The sequence below is a fragment of the Pinus tabuliformis genome, chromosome 6, assembly GCF_031772625.1.
Source record: "Pinus tabuliformis cultivar Carrire ecotype Pingquan chromosome 6, CPIR1, whole genome shotgun sequence".
In the NCBI taxonomy this organism is placed as follows: Eukaryota; Viridiplantae; Streptophyta; class Pinopsida; order Pinales; family Pinaceae; genus Pinus; species Pinus tabuliformis.
The window spans coordinates 1,571,242,768-1,571,255,813 of record NC_142292.1 but is presented as its reverse complement, the minus strand read 5'-3'; the positions used below and the strand labels follow the sequence as shown (position 1 = coordinate 1,571,255,813).

The following is a 13,046-nucleotide window of genomic DNA, read 5'->3' as shown; positions in this document are numbered from 1 at the left end:
TTAAATCATCAAAAAATTCATGTATATATATATGGTGTGCTTTAATGATAAGCATATATGTCAAATAAGAAATTAAAATTTATAGATTTATAAATTCATGTATATATATGGTGTGCTTTAATGATAAGCATATATGTCAAATAAGAAATTAAAATTTATAGATTTATAAATTCATACTTTTATTGGAGAAATTTAAAAAATATTTATGCAATCTTTTTAGCGAGGAATTTTACAAACTTTAGAAATGGAAATTTTATAAATAAAATAGTGACAAGAAATTTGATAAATAATTAATTATAAATTATTAAAATAATAAAAAACTAAATGTCTATTATAAATAGTTATGTACTTTTTATAATATTTAAAAAAACTTTTTAAATAAAAAATTTAAATTTAAATTTACTAAGAAAAAAATAATTAAAATAAAAAATTATGATAATATATTAAAAAACAAAAATTCTATAATACAAGAAAATAAATTAAATAAAAAATCATGATAATGTATTTGTCACACCCAACATACATATATATACGTAAATAAAAAATATTTAAATTGATATGAACGGTAACTATATAATAACATACGACCCCCCCCTATACCTTACTACAAGTTAATTTATGCGCTGCACAGAAATATGTTGATTATGGTTTTGGACTTATGATATTGACATACGTCCCTATGGTTCATCGACTTGTCTATACATGACGTGCATTAAATCGGCAACGGTGATTTTGGTCCGACCCGCAGCTTCTGCCGGCGTCGAGTCATTAGTTGCATTTATGTCCATCGTCCACGTTTCGGCGGGTGGCATGGCTCACCTGCTTGGCCATGTGACACATCGGGTTCCGCCCTCTCGGCCTTCCCGCTCTGGCTTCCCGCGCTGCATCGACGGTGGAGATTTATCCTTCAGATCGGAGGGCTGGGGTAAGTTCAAGGGTTTTGGGTTTATACTTAAGCCCATGGGAACGAGCCTGGGGTTCATTTGTTGCATGAAGGCCGCTCGACTCCTCTCTGATTACTCAGGCACCGGTTCGATTCCACCAGTGTCGCCTTGGAATTCAGTTGATAGCACCGAGGCCGTGGGTTTGCCCATCGAGAGCTCGCACAGGTAATGCTTTTCCGCCTGCTGGTATAATTCTTCCTCTTTTTACCTCTGATGTTTGCGTTCATGGTTATGGTTGTTCACCGGTCTGAATGCACATACTGATTGGGGTTTTTCGTTGCTGTGGATGTGTACGCAGATGGTGCTTGTTTCGAGCCCCTTTACCGACGGCGGACTGTTAGCACTGGCGTCTCGGCTCTCTCGGCACCTTCCAGATAAGAGATCGACACTTGTTGCTGGGTGCTTGGGTTCTAAGGCTCCTCCGACCACAGTGTATCAATAACTTGTGATTATTGCAGTCTATTTTCTAATATTTGTTTTCCTCTCGTTACGGTCCTGATGAGGTATATCCTGAGGGGATCCTCACGGCTTGTATGCATTTCTCAATCTCAGGGTTTATATCTTCGACCTGCTCTGGTGAGATATGAGACACGACAGATCTTCTGTGTTAAATCTCGTTCGGCTGTTGATTTGGGTTCGGGCAATCTTGCCCTTTCGGGATTTTGGGCTTTAATGCCTCTGTGTATATAAATTTGTGCAGACTGTAATTGGGCTGGCCATTAGGCCAAACTTACTGGTTAACGTTTTCCCCAATCTGGGCAAATCTACATATTTTGATTCGATTATATAAAATGTTTTGTTTTTCAAAGTTTATACTACCAGAACTACATTCAAATCTTTGCATTCTGTGTTTGCACATTATGTTATTGGTCGCTATGGTCATTGCTCGTTAATGTTATAACGCACCCTTCGAATATGGTTAAGGCTTGCCCGTCTCTGTGACGGCAGGGTTCTTTTCGAGTTCACTAATATTTATGTTAACAGTTTTTAATTTAAATGATGATATCGGTTCTGTTTAGCAATGCCATGGAACAAGTTTACTTTAGAATGTTATCAGTTCTGTTAACTGTGCCATAAAGAACAGATATTGCTTAAATGGTGTTTTTCAGCTCTGTTTAACCATGCCTTAGTTATTTTTCCAATGTGCTGTAGCACGATGTATCTTTCAGTTTTAGAGTTGAGTTATATCCACTTTAGAAAGTTACTTTGCTGTTGTTATACGGTTTCTCCGGTGGGTTCTCACGCAGCCGTGTTCACAGTCACGGTTGCATGCCCTCCGAGATTATATAAACCCTAACATGATTACATTTGATGCTATTTCCGGTTATCGGTGTTTGTTTGATTCCTCCATTAGTTATAAGCTTGAACATTACTCTTAACGACGACAGTTTGTATTTGGTATATTGTATGGTTTCACCATTTCTGTTGCATTCATGTTTTATTTTCTAAATAATATGCTGAATTCTGAGATTCAACAGTCTCTTGTGTTTCTAAGATTCGCTTATCTCATTTCTGTTGGAGTTCAATAGGAAGATTTACAGTCCGGCAGATCCTTGCACAGGGACTTAAAATGTCTCTGTCGCTTGTTTCCGGCATACTAGCAGCTAGTTACATACTACGGTAATCTAGACCGTTTATCCCATTATGTGTTTTCTTCCTTGGGGCTACCCCTGTCACTCCGGTTATTTCTTTAAAATGTCTATCAATAAATATTCAGTCATTTTAAATAGATCTATCCACCTGGTTTAACTATTTTAAACAGCATGATAGAAATAAAAGATATGGTCACAAAGTTTGTTCCTCAACTACTGTAAATCCCTATGTATAGTCAGCATTCACTACTTAATTAATTTCTCGGCATAATGAACTCGTACTTGGTTCGCCAGTGTTGCAAATAGGAACTTCAGTAAGTTCACCTGCATTCCAAATTTGCTCTTACCACCCAACAGCCCTACAGCCCTCAACAAGATATATGCACCTTGTGCCTGGTTATCTGGTCCTCACCAGACTTAACCAGTTTCTTGTATTTTTCCTCTTTTTCCTTTTTCCTGGAAAAATCCTTCTGTCTGTCCCAACAGCACAGAATTCCTCCCCCCCAACTCCCAGGACTTTTCCTATTTGGGAGGGTGGTTTCAATCAGTTATCATAATTGACTTTCTTTCTTTAAAAACCTCCTCTAAGAGGCTGCCAGCATTCCAAGAAATATATTTAAAATTTTCAATAAAGTAATATATTAGAGTTTTGTGTTTTTTTTGTAAAATAAAAACAACAAACTGCCACACTATCTTTTACCATAGTAAAATTCCACATTTACATTTTCCGGGGTCATCACATCTCCCCCTCCTGTGATCGGACATCGTCCCGATGTCTGTTTCCTCTAAACAAGTTCGGGTAAGCTTCTTTAAGGAGTTCCTCATCCTCCCAAGTGGCCTCATCAGGCTCATAGTGCTGCCACTGCACTTTAGCTTGGGTAATAACCCGCTTCCGCAGCCGCACTTCTCTTCGGTCGAGGATGTTCAGTGGTTTGACCTGCAACCAACAACAATTTTAGTTACTTTTCTGTCTGAGGTCAAAGCTTAGCTAGAACAACCAGATTAATTCTTACCCGTACATCCTGCCATTTGATCACATGTTTAGGATCGTAGACGTATTTTTTTAGTACAGAAACGTGGAAAACATTGTGGATCTTAATATGACTTGGCAGGGCGAGTTGGTAAGCTACTGGCCCCACTCTTTCCAAGATTTGAAAAGGTCCAAAATAGCGAGGAGCAAGTTTGGCACACCCACTCCACTGCAAGGTACTCCTTCTGGCTTGAATTCTTACAAAAACATGGTCTCCGACCTGAAATTCTTTAAATCTTCTCTTCCGGTCTGCAAAACTTTTTTGTCTGTCCTGGGCAGCCTTTAAATTGCTACACACCTTTTTCACCATGTCTTCCATTTCCTTGAGCATTTCTGGGCCAAATTTTAATCTATCCTCAGGTCCACCCCAGCTTGAGGGTGTGCGGCATTTCCGCCCATACAAGACCTCAAAGGGACTCAGCTGTGTTGACGTGTGATACCCATTATTATATGCGAATTCAACCAGGTGAAGATATTCTTCCCATTGAGTTGGTTTCAGCATTACACATGCTCTCAACATGTCCTCCACCACCTGGTTCACTCGTTCCGTTTGGCCATCGGGCTGGGGATGATAGGCTATGCTGAAGTTCAGCTGTGTTCCCAGTTCAGCAAACAATGTTCTCCAAAAAGTTGATGTGAACTTAACATCACGATCAGATATTATTATCTTCGGGAGTCCATGTAGTTTGAACACATTTTGCATGAAAATATGAGCAATTTGTACAGCCTTATACGTGGACTGCACAGGTATGAAGTGTGCTGCCTTACTCAACTTATCTACCACTACCATAATGGAATCATTGTTTTTCTTTGTCCGAGGTAACCCAGTTATAAAATCCATGGAAATAGTTTCCCATTTCCATTCTGGAATGGGTAGGGGTTGTAGCAGCCCTGCTGGATGTAAATGCTCTGCCTTAATCTGTTGACACTCCAGGCACCGTGCCAAGTATTCAGCTACATTCTTTTTCATTCCGGGCCAATAGTATTCTTTTCGAAGTGCAGTGACCATTTTTTGGTATCCTGGGTGCCCGGTATAGTGGCTGATGTGAAATTCATCCAGAATCAGATTTCTAAGACCATCTTTGTTAGGTACATACAACCTCTTATTAAAGTACAACATTCCGGCATCATCTAATTCATATCCCTGCTGTGTTTCCCTACCAAAAAGTTGCTGTACCTGCTGTTTAATTTGCTGATAATCAACATCTTGATCAACTGCTATTTTTATCCCTTCAAATAAGGTATTCTGCCATTTACTGACCGAAATTTTGCACAAGCACTGCACCTTTCAACTCAACGCATCAGCTACACGGTTCTCCTTCCCTTTTAAGTGTTTAATTTCAAAATCGAAACCACTTAGAAAATCTGCCCAGCGGACTTGCCTCGTATTTAAGGTGGGTTGGCTGAAATATTTTGTTAGACTATGATGGTCTGTTAACAATAGAAATTTCCTTCCCAAGAGGTAATGTCGCCACATCTTGAGTGCGTGAATAATGGCTGCCAACTCCAAGTCGTAGGCAGAGTATTTCTGCTCATGTTCCTTTAGTTTTCTTGATTCATATGCGATTACTCTTCCTTCCTGCATCAGTACTCCGCCCACACCCTCTTTACTTGCGTCAGTACATACCACGTAATCCTTATTAGGATCAGCTATACTCAGAATGGGTGCGGTGGTGAGTAAATGTTTAAGCTGCTCAAAGCTCCGCTGGCACTCCGGGGTCCATTTGAATACCTTCCCTTTCTTTTGTAAGGAGGTGATAGGGTATGCTACCCTTGAAAAACCCTCCACGAACCTTCTATAATAACCAACTAGCTCCATAAAGGACCTAATATCTTCCACATCCTTTGGTATGGGCCATTCCATTATAGTCCTTATTTTTTCAGGGTCCACTGCAATCCCCTCCTTGGTGATTATATGGCCTAAGTATTGTATCTCTTTCCAGAAGAAATCACACTTACTAAACTTAGCATATAACTAATGCTCCCGCAGAGTTTGTAGTACCACTCTAAGATGTTCCTCATGCTCCTCCCTCGATCGGGAGTAGATCAGAATATCATCAATAAATATCAACACAAATTTATCCAAGAACCTGTGAAACACACTGTTCATCAAACACATAAAGGTAGCAAGTGCATTGGCCAAACCAAAAGGTATCACCACAAACTCGTAATGTCCATACCGTGTTCTGAAAGCTGTCTTAGCGATATCTTCCTCTTTGATTCTAATCTGGTGATAACCAGATCGCAAATCGATCTTAGAGAACACCGTTGCCCCCTTCACTTGATCGAAAAGTTCATCAATCCGAGGCAAAGGATATTTATTTTTTATCGTGAGCTTATTCAGCTGACGATAGTCGATACACATCCGAAGAGTTCCATCTTTCTTTTTGACAAATAACACTGGGGCTCCCCATGGTGATACGCTGGGGTGTATGTAATTTTTGTCTAGCAGCTCTTGCAGTTGCATTTTTAATTCTGTTAATTCTGGTACGCTCATTCGGTAAGGTGCCCGCGACACTGGTGCTGCCCCCGGGGTCAATTCGATGGTAAAGTCTACATCTCTTTTAGGTGGCAACCCCGGTATCTCCTCCGGAAAAACATCTGCGAATTCTTGTACTACTGGAATGTTGTCCAGCGTAGCTGTTTTATCCTTTTGATTTGCGTAGCCCACCTGAATGGCATAAATCTGACATTTCTTTTTGATGCATTTAGCTAGCTGGGATGCTGTAATGGGTCGGATCTGCACGGGGTGCTTGATCCCTTGCAGTTCTTGCTGCTCCCCAAGGTCATCCTTATAGTAGATGGTTTTTGTCTTGCAGTTTACTAATGACCAGTGTTTCTCTAGCCAATCCATCCCAATCAGGATGTCATATGAACCCAACGGTAGTACATTCAGATCTACTACTATTGGCTGTCCTGCTACGGTTAAAGAGAAATTATTTATTTTTGCCAAGACCCGTCTCTTGGCTCCCGTAGCTAATTGTACCAGCCATGGATTTATGAATTTTTCAGATTGTAACTTACACTGTTCTTCTATCTTTGGGCTAATATAACTTAAAGTAGCTCCTGGATCAATGAGAACAGCTATAGAAAGATTTGAAATCTTACCTTCAAATTCCACCATAATCGGCTGGTATTCCGCTTGACGATCTTCCAGGGCTGCGTTAATCCTTGGTACACTACGTGCCACATCCCCAACGGTCGATGCTTCATGAATATGGGATATCTGGTCCGTACCCTTCCGCTGTGGGTAGTTCTTGACATAGTGGGGTCCTCCACAGCCCCAGCATTGAACTGGAGGTCTAGCCATTCCTTCACCCTCCGGCCTAACAGGCTGTTCACTTACTCTGGTCTCACTTGTTGGCCTAGCCCGGGGTGCACCTCTTGCTACAGTTCTGCTGTTCAATCCTTTGCCAGCTCCCTTACCACCATTGCTGCGACTTCCTTTACTATTTCCGACAGTCCGACTACCCCTTCTTTCATTCCATCTTTTATTTGGAGCATCACCCTTCTGTTTATTCTGTTGGTAACAGATTCTAGCTTTGCGGATAGCTTCATCCATTGTTCTAGGATTGTCAAACTCGATCCTTTCTCTTATATATAGAGGTAAGCTGCTCACAAACCTTTGCACCTTGGCTTTTTCCTCCTTAATATAAGGTACATAACGAAGCAGAGAAGTAAAACGGTTAATAAATTCATCCATAGTCTGCTGTCCCAGCCGTAAATCATGGAATTCTCTCGCTTTTTCATCGTAAAAGCACTCGGTCAGATATCTCTCTTTGAAGTATTTCTGAAACTTCTCCCATGTGATGGTCCATTCACTTACCCCCTTGACAATCTTGATTTCCTCCCACCACAGGGTTGCTTTACCTTGCAACTGGAAAATAGCCAGTCGCGCCTTCAGGTTATGGTCATACTCGTACAACTGAAAATATTTGTTCATGTTAATTAACCATGCTTCAGCCGCTTCTTCCTGTTCCCCATCGAAATGTGGGGGTTTAATTTTCCGAAATTCTCCCTGCAGCTCCATCCTCTGACGTTTTGAAGTTTGCTGTTCAAGTACATTATCAGAATGGTCCTCCTTACCCTCTGAATTTTCAGGTCCAGTTTGATAGTTTTGTTCTTCTGTCATCCTCTGCTGTTCTGCACTGGGATTAGCTAAGGGTGGGTTCTGCCTATCCGACAAACTCTTCAGAATTCTCTCTTGTTCCACCGTCAAACGCGCGTTGTCCTCTCGTAACCGCGCCATCTCATTCTTCAACTCCTGAACAGTCTCCAGTATTGCGAGATTTGTACTACGTGTTTCCTCGCCAAGCTGTACCCATAGCTCTGGGTTTTCCCGAGGGGCGCTGCCGGCTCCCTGCATTTCACTGTTTTTTTTTTAGTTGGCTATCAGCTGTTGTGTTCCTGTATCTCACCCCTAAAATAGGCAGAAACAACAGTTAGTTGGTTTATCATCTCTCTTTACATATGTTTGGGATAATTTTTTTTTTTTTTTACACAGTGGAACATGTCGTTCCTGAGGCCACAGTGTTGAAACTGGGCTCTGATACCAATTTGTCACACCCAACATACATATATATACGTAAATAAAAAATATTTAAATTGATATGAACGGTAACTATATAATAACATACGACCCCCCCCCCCCCCCCCCTATACCTTACTACAAGTTAATTTATGTGCTGCACAGAAATATGTTGATTATGGTTTTGGACTTATGATATTGACATACGTCCCTATGGCTCATCGACTTGTCTGTACATGACGTGCATTAAATCGGCAACGGTGATTTTGGTCCGACCCGCAGCCTCTGCCGGCGTCGAGTCATTAGTTGCATTTATGTCCATCGTCCACGTTTCGGCGGGTGGCATGGCTCACCCGCTTGGCCATGTGACACATTGGGTTCCGCCCTCTCGGCCTTCCCGCTCTGGCTTCCCGCGCTGCATCGACGGTGGAGATTTATCCTTCAGATCGGAGGGCTGGGGTAAGTTCAAGGGTTTTGGGTTTATACTTAAGCCCATGGGAACGAGCCTGGGGTTCATTTGTTCTATGAAGGCCGCTCGACTCCTCTCTGATTACTCAGGCACCGGTTCGATTCCACCAGTGTCGCCCTGGAATTCAGTTGACAGCACCGAGGCCGTGGGTTTGCCCATCGAGAGCTCGCACAGGTAATGCTTTTCCGCCTGCTGGTATAATTCTTCCACTTTTTATCTCTGATGTTTGCGCTCAGGGTTATGGTTGTTCACCGGTCTGAATGCTCATACTGATTGGGGTTTTTCGTTGCTGTGGATGTGTATGCAGATGGTGCTTGTTTCGAGCCCCTTTACCGACGGCGGACTGTTAGCACTGGCGCCTCGGCTCTCTCGGCACCTTCCAGGTAAGAGATCGACACTTGTTGCTGGGTGCTTGGGTTCTAAGGCTCCTCCGACCACAATGTATCAATAACTTGTGATTATTGCAGTCTATTTTCTAATATTTGTTTTCCTCTCGTTACGGTCCTGATGAGGTATATCCTGAGGGGATCCTCACGGCTTGTATGCATTTCTCAATCTCAGGGTATATATCTTCGACCTGCTCTGGTGAGATATGAGACACGACAGATCTTCTTTGTTAAATCTCGTTCGGTTGTTGATTTGGGTTTGGGCAATCTTGCCCTTTCGGGATTTTGGGCTTTAATGCCTCCGTGTATATAAATTTGTGCAGACTGTAATTGGGCTGGCCATTAGGCCAAACTTACTGGTTAACATTTTCCCCAATCTGGGCAAATCTACATATTTTGATTCGATGATATAAAATGTTTTGTTTTTCAAAGTTTATACTACCAGAACTACATTCAAATCTTTGCATTCTGTGTTTGCACATTATGTTATTGGTCGCTATGGTCATTGCTCGTTAATTTTATAACGCACCCTTCGAATATGGTTAAGGCTTGCCCGTCTCTGTGACGTCAGGGTTCTTTTCGAGTTCACTAATATTCATGTTATCAGTTTTTAATTTAAATGATGATATCGGTTCTGTTTAGCAATGCCATGGAACAAGTTTACTTTAGAATGTTATCAGTTCTGTTAACTGTGCCATAAAGAATAGATATTGCTTAAATGGTGTTTTTCAGCTCTGTTTAACCATGCCTTAGTTAATTTTCCAACGTGCTGTAGCGCGATGTATCTTTCAGTTTTAGAGTTGAGTTATATCCACTTTAGAAAGTTATTTTGCTATTGTTATACGGTTTCTCCGGTGGGTTCTCACGCAGTCGTGTTCACAATCACGGTTGCATGCCCTCCGAGATTATATAAACCCTAACATGATTACATATGATGCTGTTTCCGGTTATCGGTGTTTGTTTGATTCCTCCATTAGTTATAAGCTTGAACATTACTCTTAACGACGACAGTTTGTATTTGGTATATCGTATGGTTTCACCATTTCTGTTGCATTCATGTTTTATTTTCTAAATAATATGCTGAATTCTGAGATTCAACAGTCTCTTGTGTTTCTAAGATTCGCTTATCTCATTTCTGTTGGAGTTCAATAGGAAGATTTACAGTCCGGCAGATCCTTGCACAGGGACTTAAGATGTCTCTGTCGCTTGTTTCCGGCATACTAGCAGCTAGTTACATACTACGGTAATCTAGACCGTTTATCCCATTATGTGTTTTCTTCCTTGGGGCTACCCCTGTCACTCCGGTTATTTCTTTAAAATGTCTATCAATAAATATTCTGTCATTTTAAATAGATCTATCCACCTGGTTTAACTATTTTAAACAGCATGATAGCAATAAAAGATATGGTCACAAAGTTTATTCCTCAACTACTGTAAATCCCACTGTATAGTCAGCATTCACTACTTAATTAATTTCTCGGCATAATGAACTCGTACCTGGTTCGCCAGTGTTGTAAATAGGCACTTCAGTAAGTTCACCTGCATTCCAAATTTTCTCTTACCACCCAACCTTGAGATCCATCTATAAGACTGGATTCTCCCCCCGAGCTATCTTGCAGGCCTACAGCCCTCAACAAGATATATGCACCTTGTGCCTGGTTATCTGGTCCTCACCAGACTTAACCAGTTTCTTGTATTTTTCCTCTTTTTCCTTTTTCCTGGAAAAATCCTTCTGTCTGTCCCAACAGCACAGAATTCCTCCCCCCCACTCCCAGGACTTTTCCTGTTTGGGAGGGTGGTTTCAATCAGTTATCATAACTGACTTTCTTTCTTTAAAAACCTCCTCTAAGAGGCTGCCAGCATTCCAAGAAATATATTGAAAATTTTCAATAAAGTAATATATTAGAGTTTTGTGTTTTTTTTGTAAAATAAAAACAACAAACTGCTGCACTATCTTTTACCATAGTAAAATTCCACATTTACATTTTCCGGGGTCATCACAGTATTTCACTCAGTGAATTTTTATTTAAATTTTATCAATCAACTGTTGTGCCAGGGATTTTCTTAAAATACAATTTTATAACTTTTTTTGCAAATATTATTTTGATCGTTTTATGTTTTCTTTGCTAGAAGAGAGGAACAGGATTTTCTTAAGATATGTTTTATAACTTTTTTCAAATATTATTTTGATTGTTTTATGCTTTTGTTGATAAGAGAGAGATTTAAAATGAAAATTTTATAAGTTTTCTTGGAAAAGATGCTATTCCGTGGAGCAAAATATTTAAAAAGATGCTATTCCATGGATGGCAAAGATCCTCGATATAGAGCTTGCAGGGTGGCGAAGCGAAAAAATAGAATCGTTAGGTGACCAAAGGACAGATAGGCAGAGACAGATTACTAGACCATTCATGTATCTCATTTTATATATCATAAATGTTTATTGATCAATTGTGAAAAAGATATATATGAGTAATATATATTGAAAATTTTAAAAATAGAAATTTAACTTGAAATTAGAAATTTTGGCGAATTTTTATTAAGCCTAAAATATAAATTATAAAATTTTTGGCTACATTTTTGTGACTATATTCAAATTTCTAATAATTTAGTTTTGGCAAATTTTACGATAGAATAATTTTATACTATAAAATTCTGGTTAATCAATTTTACGAAAAATAAAAATTGGTGAATATTATTTTGGAAAAAAAACATAAAAAATAAACCCTTTTCCATAGGATAACACAAGTAAAATAGCTGCAATTTAGCATAGTTCCGGTATCTTTTGTTAATTAATAGTTTAAAGCTATGTTTCCTTTTACGGGACCTAAATTTTCTTATAGACGTTGCATTGTAGTTATTACCACAACGAAAACTTGAGTGGTATCTGGGCATTCTGAATTGTTCTGCAATTATGTTCCGTACTTCTTTCTTTCACTTTCTTTCTTTATAGTTTTTTTGCACACTTTTTTTTCTGCACAATATTAGTTTTTGACTTGATATGTCACATACCATTTCTTTCGCAGTTCACGTATATCTATTTCCGGGATAACAAAATAGTTGACAGATGCAACTATGGACACTTTACTTGTTAAAATTTTGTTAGGTTATTTATGCAAATTTGGATTGTATTTGTGAATTGAACACTTATCATCTACCCTTAGCTGAAATTTGTTTTTTAATTTGTAAATTGTGCTCACAAATACAAGTGTGTTGCATGTGGGGTTCACATTTTCTTATACTCTAGGCATTACATAGCACCTAAATCCCATACAATGAAAACCATATTCCTCCACAATGAAAGCTTGATTTGTGTTTGCGCATTTTGAAGTGTTCTACTGCTATGTTCCGTACTTTCACATGCACTCTCCCTTTGCATAGTTCTTTCACACAGCTTTCTTTCGCACAATACTAATTTTTGACTCGATATTCCGCACACCTTTTCTTCGGCAGTTTTCACACATCCATTTTCCAAAGAAAAAATTTAGTTGACTAATGTGTTGGGTTGTGTTATATTCTTTCCACGACTAGCCCACGTAGTTAACTGGGGGGTTAGAGGGGGGGTTGAGCCCCCTTTCGTTGCGTCGATTGTGTAGCAGGGAGAGGGGGGGAGGTCACAGGGGGTTTGAGGCGTACCCGAAACCCCACTTTATGGGGTCCGGGGCAGCGCCCAGGAAAATTTTCGTTTTGGACCCTATGTTAGGATGGGCAGACCCACCTATGGTTTTGTGCATGACTTTTGCACATGTTTTTGGACGCGACGGTTTTCGGTCCATGGTATTATACACGATGGTTTTCGATCCATGGTATTGGATGCTTCGGCATGTATAAATATGTATTGTAACATTGAAAGGAACATAATGAAAAATCAAGCTGGTAGTCCCGGTTTTCAGATCTAGGGGAAAATTATGTGTATATGTGTTATGCTCTCGCATTGTTTATCTTTTGTGTTTTAGAATTCGTAAGCTAGTAATTTTTGTAAGGGGTTAAAACCTACATTTGGTATCAGAGCTGTTTTGGCTTCAAGGGGACGCCTTTGTTACCAAGGGGTTTCGCTCGGGCCTGTGGTAGAACCTGTTCAGTGGGAGATCTACAAGATC

At 39.9% G+C, this 13,046-nt stretch overlaps 1 pseudogene; it reads right to left on the bottom strand.

Moving 5' to 3' along the window:
* Window positions 1-7,932, bottom strand: part of LOC149264784 (serine/threonine-protein kinase VIK-like) — a 40,967-nt pseudogene extending 33,035 nt beyond the window's left edge.
* Window positions 7,933-13,046: the final 5,114 nt, after the last annotated feature.